Source organism: Miscanthus floridulus, chromosome 9 (genome assembly GCF_019320115.1).
Source record: "Miscanthus floridulus cultivar M001 chromosome 9, ASM1932011v1, whole genome shotgun sequence".
Taxonomy (NCBI): Eukaryota; Viridiplantae; Streptophyta; class Magnoliopsida; order Poales; family Poaceae; genus Miscanthus; species Miscanthus floridulus.
In genome coordinates this window covers 135,761,477-135,777,598 of record NC_089588.1, presented here as the reverse complement: position 1 = coordinate 135,777,598, position 16,122 = coordinate 135,761,477, and the positions used below count along the sequence as shown (strand labels likewise).

The 16,122-nt window shown below is 41.1% G+C and overlaps 1 pseudogene; it reads right to left on the bottom strand.

Annotated features, from left to right (window-relative positions):
* Positions 1 to 280: 280 nt before the first annotated feature.
* On the bottom strand, positions 281 to 15,630 carry LOC136481031 (uncharacterized; annotated as a pseudogene).
* Positions 15,631 to 16,122: the final 492 nt, after the last annotated feature.

Here is a 16,122-nt window from a genome sequence, read left to right as displayed (position 1 = left end):
GGAGCTCGGCTCAGGCGAACCTCGTACTCAGAGCCGCCGGCCCCCACCTCTATATATTGCGCAGTGTGACAGGGGCCCTCTAGCCATAGTGGGCTGGGCGCCCCCGATCAAGGCGCGAATCAAAGGCCCAACAGGACCGTTGGGCCCAGTTTGGGATTAGAGATCATTCTAACAAATACCACTCAGAACAGAGTTCAAGGGGAAATACTTAGAACCTAACAAAAATTGACAAGTAATACAAACATATCAAAAAGGAAAATCTGCACATGTTTCCTATACTCTAAGCTTGTCGATGGACTTGGAAAAACTGTTCGTATTCTGGGAATGTTTCTTTAATTCTTTCAACCAGGCTGTCCGGAAACGTTTGGGCCTCCAAAGCAGGACGTTTCTGCATCAGGGAAATAACCACCTGCTGTATGTCCACGTCATCCAGAGAGCCTGCGTTTACTCAAGATGCAAGTGGTCATGAAACTATCCTCCCATGTTTTAGGCAAAAAACAGATTGGGGCAACCAACGAAGAAACTTACCCAATCTTGGGTTTCTTCATCAATGTCTCCTTCCTCGATAGCCTCGATTGACTCACCCGCAGCCGCTAGTGCATATCTTTCAAGGAATTCCTCTTCTGTTTCTTCTCGCACATCATCATCGTCCGAATCCTAATTGCAGTATTTTGAATCTTATAAGCAGTGTGCTTAAGCATGACAAAAAAACATATAAATCAGTGTCTTCATTCTATTACCTCATCATCATCTTCGGTGTCTTCATCTTCAACGTCATCATCAAGATCTTCAGCGCCATCATCATCATAATTGTCCCCATCCTCTTGAACTTCCTTCAGCTGAATACAAGATTCCATCAGTGATACATAGCAGTCTTGTACCACTTTGGTGCCACCCATGGAAAGGGACACGAGATGGTTAATCACAGTTGATAATGTTAGCACTGCATCAAGGAAACAAACAATTAAAAGATGGCCCACATTCATAGGATGTCAGATAGAAAATATCAACGGCGTTAAACAATGTAGTGATCTGTACATAGCCACTCACCAGCTAACTTGATCTCGGATTCAGATGACAGGCCAGGATTGAATGAGCTGCTTGAGACTTGTGCCAATGAAGATGTCCAGATTCCAAAACCATTACCATCAAAGTTGTTCAAGACTTGTTCAATGGCATCTGGATAGCAAATGTAGCATGAAGATATTGCCAACAATAGTGGTTTCCATAGCCCAGCAGGACTGTCAGATATAGATTTGAAACGGGAAAATGCTGCTTGTGCAAAGGATTCAGCAATAGTTTTTCTAGCATCTTGTGTTCCAAGGGAGAAATTTGGAGCGTGCAGTAGTGTATGTATGCATAAGCATGCCCTCCATGTTGCAGATGGGTAAGCTGCAATTGCCCTAGTCACAAAATTAGAAACCCGACCAATGACTGAACTCTGTGAACCATTTTCAGACTGCGATGGAAGCATTTTCAGGAAGAAACCGTCAAGGTCAAATCTTTGGTGGAAATTGACAGCTTCTTTAATTGTGTTGAAAAACCCCTGATCCTCCATCTCCTCCCAGGAGTCCCAGTTAGCAATAGTGTCAGCCCATATAGCTACCAGCTCAAAGACCTTCATACTTGCAGTTTCTTCCATGCAAGTAACATAACTCATGACAAACTCAAGTAACACAGAAGCATCATTTACACATGACGGAGGTGGTAATGCAGAACCAAAGTTCTCCTGAAATGAATGTTGAAAACAGTGAAGCAAATTTCACTGCATGAATACCTCAAGACAACAGGTCAACACAAACCTAACATACCATATTGTCAGCTTGCAACAACCATGCTTTTTGTAACAGTAATGAAAATGTTTGAGCAATAGCAGACTGGCCTGACTGCTAGACCCTCTTTTCATGTGTCTTGTTTTCATCTGGTGCAGAGCTCTCCCAAGCTTGAGCCATTGCTACCAGGGCTGCAAAACCCTGTTCAACAACCTACATAGCAGATATATCAAATAGTGTGGTTGGGATTCTAAAGGAATCCAATACACCAGGAATATTGGGATATGATGAAAGGTGATCATACGGGCATGACTGAGGGAACATGCATTTCTTTAAAAAAAAGTAAGCTGTCAGTAGTTCCAAATGAATTTTTATGGTATTAATTATTCTATTGAAAGAAGTTTACAAGGTAGGTTGAGATTCTTACGTCCCATTTTTAGTACTAATGTGTATACTGAATCAGCTAATCCATAATTTGCCGCTAATCCATAATTTGCCAAAGGCCGGAAATAATATTATTAATATGAAAGTAATAGCTGATCATAAGATAAAAAGCAGGCATGGTGATTTAACCTCCTTGCACAAAGTACCAAATATTGACCACACAGAAGAAAGATGCACTACTACCTGAGGCCAAGGATCTGGGACAGGGGGCAGGAGCTCCATTACAGTATTCGCAATGTTAGACACAATTTCAGGAATATGAGACAGAACTTTTTCTTGTCCACCCTCAACTATTGTGCCCAGAAGCTTAAACAGAAGAGCAGACTCATTTTCATCTCCGGTACTTATTCTTTTCACAAACACTTGCAAAAGAACGAGCCAGTCAGGTGGAGCATAACTATTCTGAAAAAATCAGAGACAAAATATATCAGTTTATACTTCCAGGTGCAAGTAGACTATAATGAACAATACTGCATTGACTCTTACCTCGATGAGTTCTCCAATAGCACCAGAAGCAGAGGCACAAACTGGATAACAAGTTATGTCCTCCACATCCTCCATGGTCAACGCCTTCATTAAGGACTGATAAATACTAGTACTCATGTCCTACAGGTAAGCAAACAAGAATTAGAAAGCCAAATATATAATGTACAGGAATATACATATTACACGAAGCCTTTACTTTGATCCAGCATGTCCTATGGGATGATGGAATTAAAAAACAGGGAAAGCATGTAACCTCTGGTAGGCATATCAGCAAGCTGACCAATAACCCAATTAGCCGTTGAAATCAAATATGGGCTGCATGGATCCAAAGAATACAATGGAAGAATCCGGTTCCCGATCAATGTAATTGTCAAATCTTTCTTTTCAGTCAGAAACTGCAAGATGGGATACTGAAATGAATTAGCATTTCTTATAAAATAAATTCATAAAATAAGACACACTAGAAGGATATAATTTAAAAATCTTACATCTTGGAGGCCTCCATATGCCATCAAAACTCCAAAATAACTGAAATGAAACAATTTAGTACATCAGGATAATAGTAAAGTAAATAAACATAGTGGTATGTCTAAACGTCTGTAATCCTTTCTTTTACGATAAATACAATTGATTCTTATGATCTTACTTCCGCACTGCCATTGATGATGCATCTTCACCATGGGAAGGTATAGGAAATTTTGACAGGACTGGGATGACCAATAACTCCCCAATTGAGCTCCTTTCAGATTTCCCTTTACTTTTATCACCTTTCTTACGCTTGGATGCTGCAGATGCAACTGGTGGACCCTGAAACCAAAAAAACATTGTAAATAAATGATAGCACCAGCTCGACATTTTATTTTAAGTCAACAAACTACATGGTTCAGTGAAAAATAGCAAATGTGTATGAACTCGAAATATTGTGCATGTAGCCATTGAAATCGGTTGATATAGAATGAGTAAGTTATGGATTACAATATAGCAAAACAATCTCCCATTGAAATCGCTTGATATAGAATGAGTAAGTTATGGATTGCAATATAGCAAAACAATCTCTTAAATGTTTTGCTCAGCCTGAACTCAGTACTATGTGTGTTCAACAAACTAGAATAAAAAAATGAATCACAACCTTTGACAGAGCTATAACACCAAGTAAATTGATGCACTTTTTCTGGCAGTGAACAAATCCTCAGTCCATCCTGAAATGTCATCCTGCCAAAAAAATATATCAGCAACAGAAGGAACACCAGAAACAAAACTAGAAACGCTGAATCCTGTCCTTACAAGTTCAGAAGGAAGATTCTTTTGCATATACTCATCAGTATCCTCCTCCCATTCTGCTATATCCTATTATAGACAAAAGTTAAGACTCAGGACAAAAGAAGTGCATATTGAGCATGTGTTATTTATGACCACCAGATAGGGAGCTAACCTTCTCATTCAATGCTAATGCTGGAAAAATCGCTGAATCAAGAAGTGAAGAAAAATGTGGTGAAACTAGTCGCCATCCCTTCAGACAAGGGAGCAGATGGACTTCAGTTTTTTGAACATATCCTTGTTTCCTATCAATTTAATACATTAAATTCATGTTGCATGTGTCACCTTGATAAGGATTTCTTAAATTTGAACTTATACCTTGACTCCTATGGGATGTGCATTGGGTAGCTTTACTCGTGCTCAATTAAACCATGATCTTGTAAGTTGACTAATGGTATATGCAATAAACATTAAAACATGACTTTTTAGCAACTTGGAAACAGGGACTGGAGTATTTAGCTACTTTCTAAATGCTTCAGATTTCTCTCCCTAAGGACTTATCTGTAAGCGAACATCCGGGACGTACAGTACAGCTGTGAGGCAACATGGCTCTGGCTTTAGCTCAGTATGATGACCTTTTCTAGCTTGTTAGTGGTTACCTTTATTGGCGTAAGAATAGCTTGACGAATTGGATATAGTACGGCCTCTGTCCCCATGTGTATAGGCTGCGCGTCAATGTGCCATCAGGAAAGGGGGCTCTACATCTGTTTGGCGAGTAAATCTAATGGCCCTAACTTGTTAGACGAACCTTTGAAAGGCTTCATAGTGACCCATGCCTGCTCATCTTGGAAGTGTTTTGTGAGTAATTATCCCGGGTATATGGGTATCACGACTCACAGTGAAAGTGTACAACCTCTGTAGAGTGTAAAATTGGTATATCAGCCATGCTCACGGTCACGAGCAGCCTTGGACACTTATGGAATAGATGATCACTAAGAATTATCAGTTTATGCTATTCATTATTCATGTTTACATTGATCATGTGTTTTACTTTGGGATTGAAACAACTTGTTGCTACTATTATGCTAAAATTGTGACAATTAAAAGCTAAATGCCATTAAGCCAGTGTCAAACCTTTTGAGCCTCATGAACCCCATGTTACACTTGTTGAGTACGACATGTACTTACGCTTGTTTATTTTTATCATTTGGATAAAAATCCCGGATGGGTAACAGATGGTTATGGTAATGACGACTTTTCCGAGGATTACTAGACTTGTGATCAACCAGTTGACGTCCCTGTGTTATGGAGCTTCCGCGACAATTATGTGAAGACTATGTCTTATTATTTCGTGATGTAATAAACACTTGTGATGATACTATCTATGATTTGTCAGCTTATGTGTGTGACTAATCTCTAGGCGCACATAAGATTATGCATCCTATTTTATCCTTAAAATCGGTTATGACAGATTGGTATCAAAGCCGTGTTGACTGTAGGACGCAAGCCTAGTTAGCAATGGTCGTTTTAGCTTCTTTTGCTTCACTTATTTCATGCTTCCCATCTCACCCTTGTTATTTGCTAAAGTTTTATGCTTCTTTTGCCTCACTCTGTTATGAAAATTTTGCTTCTAATCTGATTAAATCTAATTATGTAGATGTCTCGTGCCAATAAGACCGCTCGCATCAGCACCGGAGGCTACTACCCGCCTCGTGGCTTGTATGAGTCTATGGAGCCACGTGAAGAGGAGGAACCCTAGGAGCCAGAAGTTGATTCGCCAACATCTGCACCTACGCCGGAGCCATTCCAGGAAGAGCTCGAAGAAGTGGAGGTCGTTGCATTGTTAGATGATGATGATGATGAGGAAGACGTTGTTCAAAAGGATGAACCGATCCCTCCCCTGGGATGGACTACGAAGGTCTGGTACAAGCCAGGGTGTGAATCTTTCGTCTCGCACAACCGACTTATGGGGATTCTTCAGACCTACTACGGTGATTGGGACGCAGCTATGGAGTATGTCTGCACTGAGCATACGCACCCTCTGGAGGACACTTATTAGAAGACCAGGGTGTGCATCTCCATTAGGGATGACCAGAAGGACGCATACCAGCTGGACTCGAACTATGCACATCACGCTCACTATGCCACCATGGAAGATAGCATTGAAGATGCAGCCATTGTAGCCTGCATGGGTCTCTGTGGTTGTCGCTTTGATGATATGCAGGAAGATCAATATCGTTTCCTCCCTCACCAACACCCTAAGTTGGGATGGGCAATAATGGACCCTGAAGGCACAGATTCCACTACTCAAGTGATGGTGAACTATGCCTATGAATTAGTAGACAAGAATCGACGGCTGGAAGATCTGTTGAAGGCACAGCAGGCGACCCTTAAGTGATACCGACAAGTGATAGACGAGCAAGGGGTGTGACTTAACCTGCCAATGATGTAAGAGGAGCTTCCCCATAAATTTCGCTCATAGGTGTTGGAGTCCTTTTTATGTAATAAGACGTTAGTAGAACGGGTTAGGTTGAGTCAAGTCGAGTTTAGTAGTGCGGTGTGAACTTTGTTGTGCCTAGTTGATTTGTTATTATGTTTATGTGTGAGTTGGATTTTTTTAATGAGTGCTGGAACTTTGTGGGTATGTCCGCAAGTTCTATAGTTAAGAATATTAAAGTTTGAGTCAATAAATAAATAGTTGGGTTTGGTATATCTTGTTCTCTCGGATCTGTTTTTGGGAGTAGTCTGTCCTTATCTTAGTGCCAATCTAAATCTACTCGACCAAAAATTATAAAATTTTTATGGGAATAACTAGACTTAAATTTATTTCCAATGCCTCTAGAATCACCCCTATATCTGATCTGGTTTGTGAGATCTAGCTATTTTAAGTTGAAGTTCCTGCGTAGTCTGGAGTCTGGAACAATTTTGGTTGTGTTCAGTTTTTGAGTAACCTATCGACAGAATCTGGGCATGTTTTCTGAACAAAAAATGTAGATAATTTCTTAAGATTTCCAACCATATAAAGCACGTTTCTTTTGGATATCTAGAACTCGAGATATGACTATTTTACCGAGCTGCTGATGTTAGAACTCATCCAGAAAATTTTCAAAATGTATTCTAACTTTGAAATCTCTATGTTTTAAATATTTGTGTTGGATGTCAGATGCCTGGAAGAGAAAGTGTATGAGGTCATGGAGGTGTTCCCCCACATCCACCACCACCACCGCCACCTACTATTGAGCAGCTTTTGGCAGTGCAGACACAGCTTATGCAAGCTCTGGTGCAGAATCAGCAGAACCAACCGATTGGTTTAGCACCGCGTGACAAGCATGGTGAATTCTTGAAGGGCCGTCCCCTAGTGTTTTCTCATGCTACTGATCCACTAGAATCAGATGATTAGCTTCGTGTAGTGGAAAAGCAACTCAACATAGCGCAGTGCGATAATCAGCAGAAGGTGTTGTACGCGTCAGGATAACTCCAGGGAGAAGCTCAAGAATGGTGGGAGTCATTCGAGTATGGATGTCCCGCTAATGCTCCTCCTGTCACCTGGCAAGAATTTAGAGAGAATTTTAGATCCTACCACATACCTAAAAGATTGATAGAGCTCAAGCAGGAGGAATTCAGAGCTTTGAAGTAGGGGTCTATGTTCGTAGCTGAGTATCGTGAAAAGTTTGCTCAGTTGTCATGTTACGCTCCGAATGAGGTGGCTGATGATGCTGATAAGCAATGCCACTTTCTTAAGGGTCCATATGATGGTCTAGAACTCCAGCTTATGTCCAATATATACCCCAATTTCCAGACGCTGGTGAATCACGCTATTATTATTGACAAGCGCAAAGAGATAGAGGCCAAGAAGAGGAGACCTCTGGTATAGGCCTCTGGAAGCAATACCCGTCCACACACCAACCCTCAGCAAGGCTTCCAGCAGAGGTACCAGGGACCACCCAATTAGGGGAATCATGGTCAGTACCCCCAGCGTAACCCGAACCAGCAACGTCCACTGTATCAGCAGTAGAATGGCAATCAACGTCCCCAGCAGCAGAGTGGTCAGCAGACACCACGACAGGGAGCACCTAACAACACTCCCATGAAGACTAGTGCCCCTAGCACTCCTAACAAGTGTTTTCATTGTGGAAAAGAGGGTCACCTGTCTTATAACTGCCCGAAGAAGCCAAACCAGTAGACCCCACAGAGGCAGAATAGTTATCAGAAGCCAGTGCCCAACATAGGCAAGGTGAATCACGTGTCTATAGAGACAGTGCTTGCGGAACCAGAAGTCATGCTCGGTACATTCGATGTCAATTCCACTCCTGCCACTGTTCTTTTTGATTCAGGAGCTTCGCATTCATTCATATCACAAGCATTTGTTAGAAATCATAGCATACCCTTATGTGCCATGCCAAATCCCATATTAGTAAACTCACCAGGAGGTAGTATGCAAGCTTCTTACCATTGTCTTCTGACTAGTCTATCCTTAAGGGGGTAGAGTTCAAAGTCAGCCCCATTGTGTTGAGAACATCTAGCATTGATGTGATTCTGGGAATGGATTGGATGATGCAACAACAAGCAGTCATTTAGTGTAAAGAGAAGGTAGTTCTTGTGATTGCACTGAATGGGGATATAATCAGTGTTGATGTTGTAGTACAAGCACAGCCGACAGCCACAATGAACCAGCTTGATGATTGCATCAACAAGGAGGACCTAGTAGTGGATGAGTTTTCAGATGTGTTCCCCGATGACTTGCCAGGTATGCCACCTGATCGTGACATTGAGTTTATTATTAAATTATTACCTAGAACTGCATCTATAGCTAAGCATCCATATAGAATGGGGGTTAATGAACTAGAGGAACTTAAGAAACAAATAAAGGAGTTATAAGAGAAAGGTTTCATTTGTCCTAGTTCGTCACCTTGTGGAGCACCGATTATATTTGTTGACAAGAAGGATGGTACCTAGAGGATGTGTGTTGATTTTTGATCACTCAATGAGGTTACTATCAAGAACAAGTATCCGTTGTCTAGAATTGATGACTGGTTTGATCAGTTGAGAGGTGCTTGTGTTTTCTCTAAGATTGATCTTCGTTCTGGTTATCATCAGTTGAAGATTCGTGCAACTGACATACCCAAGACAACCTTTACTACGAGGTATGGTTTGTATGAGTACACTATTATGTCCTTTGGTTTGACCAATGCACCTACATACTTTATGTACTTGATGAATAAGGTGTTCATGGAGTTTTTGGATAAGTTTGTGGTGGTATTTATCGATGATATATTGGTATTCTCCAAAATGGAAGAAGAGCATGTTGAACATCTAAGGTTGGTCTTACAAAAGCTCAGAGAACACAAGTTGTATGCTAAGCGAAGCAAGTGTGAGTTTTGGTTGAAGGAAGTCATGTTGTCTCTAATGGTGGGATAGCAGTAGATCCAAGCAAGGCGAGAGATGTGTTGAATTAGAAACCACCAACTGATGTGGGAGAGATTCATAATTTCTTGGGATTGGCTGGATACAACAGAAGGTTCATAGAAGGTTTTTCTAAACTTGCAAAGCCTATGACAACTTTGTTGGAGAAAAATGCTAAGTTTGTGTGGTCCAAGAAGTGCTAGGCTAACTTTGAAGAATTGAAGAAGAGGTTGACTATAGCCCCAGTGTTGGTTTTGCCAGATTTGAACAAGAGCTTTTCTATCTATTGTGATGCATCGCGTCAAGGTCTCGGATGTGTTCTTATGAAAGAAGGCAGAGTAGTGGCTTATGCATCCTGACAGTTGAGAAAGCATGAGCTAAACTATCCTACTCATGATTTGGAGTTAGCAGCAGTGGTTCATGCTCTAAAAATATGGAGACACTATCTTATCGGACATAAGAGTGACATCTATACTGATCACAAGAGTCTGAAGTACATTTTCACTCAGACGGATCTAAATATGAGACATCGTCGATGGTTGGAGTTGATTAGAGATTTTGATTTGGAGGTACACTATCATCCTAGAAAGGCGAATGTTGTTGCTGATGCTCTTAGCAGGAAGAGTTATGCCAATGAGGTGCAAGTGGCACCTATGTCAAGTGAGTTGTGTGCTGAATTTGAGCGATTGAACTTGGGCTTTGTTACTAATGCAATGGAATTGGTGATAGAACCCACGCTGGAGCAAGAAATACACAAGGGCCAGTTATAGGATGCGAAGTTAAAAGAGATAGCCGAGAACATAGTGATTGATAAGGCACCAGGTTTCCATATGGATGATAATGGAACTCTGTGGTTTAGGAAAAGACTATGTGAACCTGAGATTAAGGCTATACGGGATGAAATTCTTCGTGAGGCGCATGAGTCTGCTTACTCTATTCACCCTGGGAGTACTAAGATGTTGGATCTAAAAGAGAAGTATTGGTGGTACAGACTTAAGAGGGATGTGGCTGAATATGTTGCTATATGTGATACGTGTCAAAGAGTCAAAGCTGAACATCAAAGACCTGTAGGATTGCTACAACCAACGATGATACCTGAGTGGAAGTGGGAAGAAGTTGGTATGGATTTTATTGTTGGGTTACCACATACTCAGAGAGGTTATGATTCAATATGGGTGATAGTGGATCAGTTAACAAAAGTTGCTCACTTTATACCGATCAAGACTCATTATAAAGGACCAAAGTTAGCGTAGTTATATATGGAGAGGATAGTGTGTCTACATGGAGTTCCCAAGAAAATTGTGTCTAATCGGGGTACTCAATTTACATCTTATTTTTGGCAGCAAGTACATAGTTCATTGGGAACAAAGTTGAATTTCAGTACAGCATGTCACCCTCAGACAGATGGACAAACTAAGAGGATTAATCAGATATTAGAGGACATGTTGAGAGCTTGCGTATTGCAGTACGGTACAAGTTGGGACAAGAGTTTACCTTATGCAGAGTTCTCCTACAACAACAACTATCAGAAGAGTCTCTATATGGTACCATTTGAAGCTTTATAAGGACTAAAGTGTAGAACCCCATTGTTTTGGAATCAAATGGGAGAAACTCAAGTGTTCGGACCTGATGTTTGAAGAGACGCAGAAGAGCAAGTAAGGATGATTAGGGATAACTTGAGAGTGGCCCAATCTCGATAGAAGAGTTATGCCGACACAAGGGGAAGAGAATTGGTTTTTGAAGTAGGGGATTATGTTTACTTAAAAGTATCATCTATGAGAAGTGTGAGATGGTTTAACATGAAAGGAAAGTTAGCACCAAGGTATATTGGACCTTTCAAGATTCTGGAGAGACATGGAGAAGTAGCTTATCAGTTGGAATTGCCTGAGAGTTTGTTAGGTGTACATGATGTGTTTCATGTGTCTCAGTTAAAGAAGTGTTTGCGTGTACTAGAGGAGCAAATACCATTAGAAGATCATGTAGTTAAGGAAGATCTTACATATGAGGAATTTCATGTAAGGATTTTGGAGACGGCAGAAAGGGTTACGAGGAGCCAAGTTATAAAGATGTGTAAGGTTCAGTGGAATCGGTATACAGAAGATGAGGCTACTTGGGAAAGAGAAGAGGATCTGAGGAAAACATACCCACAGTTATTTGTGTAAGCATCGTCTGAATCTTGAGTACGAGATTCATTTTAAGGGGGTAGAATTGTAACACCCTAAAATTTGCAACATTTTGAAAATAAGTGAATTGGATTTATTTATGCATTAGTGTGCACATGTAACATAGAAAAATAACAAATTTTATCAAATTAAAATCGAATATAAGGTTTACCTACATGTTTATGCATTCATGCTGCTGCATATTATTTTTGTATTGTGTGGATTGAAATCAGATTTCAAATTGATTTGACTGTGCATTCAAAAGTTGTTTGGTAATTAGTTTGGAAAATAGAAAAGGATTTCATTTTCCCTTCCATGATTTTGGCCCGCCGTAGCCAGGTCGGCCTACTCTCCTCAGCCTATTGGCCTAGACGCCCCGCTCCCCTTTGCTTTCTGTGTGGCCTGCCTCACCTCACTCCTGTTCTCCCCACACTCGGCCTAGCTGCGGCCCAGCCGGCCGTGCCGCCACGCCCCCCCTCTACCTTCTGTCGTTGACACACCGGTTCCGCGCCTTCTTTCGCCGACGCGTGAGCCCACCTTGTTAGCCGCATATTTTTCCTCCATCTCGTGTCTAGCACTGACACCGTGCCGCTGAGTCGGCCTCTACCCTGATGCGCTCGGATGGCGTGCGCCCCATGCCTCTGGCCCTCATATAAGCTGGCCCGCACTGCGCCGCCCTCACCAAATCCTATAACGTCAATTGCCACCCTCGCTTTTGCTCCAACCACCATGAAACCCTAGCAGCTGGCGCCGCCGCTGTCGCCGTCTGCTTCGCCGAGCCTCACGCCGCCGCAGTCCCGCCTTCATTCGCAAAAAGCCCTTCGGTGAGTCCGCCATCATCTCCTCTCTCTCTCCCCATGCCTTTGATTCGCTCAGTGGTGGTCCATAGGTCGTATCCCATGAGCGCCGCCAGTTCCTTCCATGGCGCCACCATAGACCAGCTCACCGCCGGCCACTTCCCCCTCCTGAACCCATCTCAGCCGCTCAAATCTAATCCAACGGCCGATATGATCCGATACCCCTTCGCCGGTCACTTTTGCAAAAAGGTCCTTATAACTATTTAGATCTCAACCCGCCGTCCTTGGATTTTTTCTAAACAGCCCTTGGGTTTCTAATTATAGAACCCGCAGTCCAACGTGCAAATCCTGAATGCGTTTTCTTCTTCAGAAAGCATAGTTTCCTTCGTATTAGATTCAAAATACGTTTTCATCTATTTACAGTTTTGTCACTAATCTTATTTTAGCCATAAAATCTCCGTTTTAACTCTGATTTGATCCATTCAACTTGTGTTAGGTTTATAATTCCATAATCTACATGTTCATACTACTGTTATGTATGTTTTCAACTTTTAAAATTCAAGGTTAGATTTAATCTATTATTTTACTAAAGGAAATCTTGTTTAATTCATAACTTCTTCGTTTTAGCTTTGATTTTTGTGATCTTCACATCTGTGTGTTCGTAGTGAGACGTACATTCATTTTACAAACTTTACATCTTGATTTTATGCTGATTGGTGTACTATTCTAATCTATAGCTTTTGTTTGCTATGCATGATTGCTTCTGGATGCTTGTATGTTGCTGTGATTATCGAGTATGGACGGTGAGCAATTCGTGAGTGAACACGAGTACTACATTGACGAGCAGGAGCAACAGGAGCATTTTGTTCAAGGCAAGTATAGCATGGAATTATCCTTCTTTCCTATCAATTTAATACATTAAATTCATGTTGCATGTGTCACCTTGATAAGGATTCCCTAGATTTGAACTTATACCTTGACTCCTAAGAGATGTGCATTGAGTAGCTTTGCTAGTGCTCAATTAAACCATGATCTTGTAACTTGACTAATGGTATATGCAATAAACATTAAAACATGACTTTTTATCAACTTGGAAACAGGGGGCTAGAGTATTTAGCTACTTTCTAAATGCTTCAGATTCCTCTCTCTAAGGACTTATCTGTACACGAACATCCGGGACTTACAGTACAGCTGTGAGGGTTACATGACTCTGGCTTTAGCTCGGTATGAGGACCTTTTCTAGCTTATTAGTGGTTACCTTTATTGATGTAAGAATGGCTTGACGAATCAGGTATAGTGCGGCCTCTGTCCCCATGTGTATAGGCTGCGCGTTAATGTGCCATCGGGAAGGGGGGGCTCTACATCTATTTGCCGAGTAAATCTAATGGCCCTAACTTGTTAGACGAACCTTTGAAAGGATTCATAGTGACCCCTGCTTGCTCACCTTAGAAGTGTTTTGGGAGTAATTAACCCGGGCATGTGGGTATCACGACTCACAGTGAAAGTGTACAACCTCTGCAGAGTATAAAACTGGTATATCAGTCGTGCTCACGGTCACGAGCGGCCTTGGACCCTTATGGAATTGATGATCATTAAGAATTATCCGTTTATGCTATTCATTATTCATGTTTACATTGATCATGTGTTTTACTTTGGGATTGAAACAACTTGTTGCTACTCTTATGCTAAAATTATGACAATTAAAAGCTGAATGCTGTTAAACCCATGTCAAGCCTTTTTAGCCTCATGGACCCTATGTTACACTTGTTGAGTACGACATGTACTTATGCTTGTTTATTTTCATTATTTGGATAAAAATCCTGGATGGGTAACAGATGACTATAGTAATGACGACTTTCCTGAAGATTACTAGACTTGTGGTCAACCAGTTGACGTCCCTATGTTATGGAGCTTCCGCGAGAGATCTTTTCTTTATGCTTCGGCGATAAATTATGTGAAGACTATGTCTTATTATTTCATGATATAATAAACACTTGTGATGATACTATTTATGATTTGTCAGCTTATGTGTGTGACTGATCTCTGGGTGCACATAAGATTATGCATCCTATTTTATCATTAAAATCGGGTGTGACACTTACTGGTCCTGTTTCCAAAACTCGAGATATCACATCAAATGCTAATGAAAAAATCCGATTGGGGAGAGTCAAGTTTCTGCAATCATTTGGCTATCTTAGGATCTAATCCAATAAGAATTAAAAACAATTATTCCAAATATTCTTTAATCTAGAATGTCAGCATTTACTCAGAATGCTAGTCTCCATCTTTTTGCACAAATAATTAAATTCTTTGAGATATAGAACTTACACTTAAATGAATGCTTTGTTTTGAAATTTTGATTGCGCAGTTGACAATATGTGGCATCTGACTGAGAACATCAGAGCATAAGTTTTGAAGAAAATATTGGAGCATAGCTGCATAGGTAAAATGGAAAATATGCTGGAAAAGACGAATAGTAAAGGCCAAAGTACATACTTATCTGCATGTTTCCGGTGACGTGTAACACGTGCGCAAAATATAATGAGACATCTCTTTGCAATCTTGAGCCTCATGGTAGATCCATCTTCAATAGGACTATTAAAGTTAAAAGAATATAGTATACAGAACATGTCTTTGCAGAAGGAAGGCAAAATTTGTTTCACCCTAGATGGCATGTATGACCTCACCTGCAAGAGTACAACAATTATAGATACCCATGAGAAAAAGTTAGCACTTAACAGCATGCATGCCACAAAATTGATAAGCTGCAGTGCTGCACAAGTGTCGATGCACAGAGAAGCAACTAATGGATTTAGAAACCAAAAGGGCAAAGCCAAGCCCAATATAGCAATCCTATAATACCACCATAAACAAACATGAAGCTAAACAACTCAACCCACCATTTCATTGATTTACCTTCCCAGACTTTAATAATTGGCAATCTTAAATATATTCCTGCAAATGATACTTAGTTTTCTGATAGCAAATTTGTGGTTTTCTTCTTTGCCTTAATAACGTTGCTGTCATGATTCAAGAAAATGTTGTGATAATATTGTTAATACAAAAGGAGTAAGAAACAAAAACAGGGCTTACAGTGAAATACATGCATTTGCATGTGATGAGTAGGAGCTGCTCATATTCCATGTTAGTCCCATCAGGTGTCGACAGAACCTATTGCACACACTATACATGTTCAACAGAAAAGATCAAGCTGGCTGTAACATTTAACTAAAAACAGAGTGCACAAACAAATACCTTGTCAGAGAAGTGATGGAATGTCACTTGAACCGCCGATTCGTCTCCGTGCATTCTTCCCTGACCTAGAAGGAGGCGGCATAGGCAGGGCTCCTCAAGGGGCTCCTCTTTCTCTGATGTCAGAGGAAGCTCCGCAAGGTTGTTCTTCTCGAGGCTTCTTCCGGGCGTCGTCCCTGCCCGTGGCGAAGATCCTGAGGCGAGGTGAATGTTCAGATATGCCTTCTACTGGCTTCTTCGCTTCACAAGATGTCCATCCCTGAGTGTGGGGATGAAACCTGCATCACAAGGTTTTTATTATCATAACAGTAGTAGCCGTCGATAGATCCTTGTTATCGTGTACCTAGTGAATGCAAAGTGTAAAAGGGTTAAAGAAAAAAATGTATTTTGCTGATTTTGTACACTGTTACCTATCTCCCGATATGTTCGGGTGATTTTGAAGTTTTTCGTTTAGCCGGACCGTCCTTACATTTTTTCGGGCCCCCACCCGACCCGATGGGTTAGTTTAACCTCGGGTTATGCAAGCGGCTGTACTAAAATTATACTGAC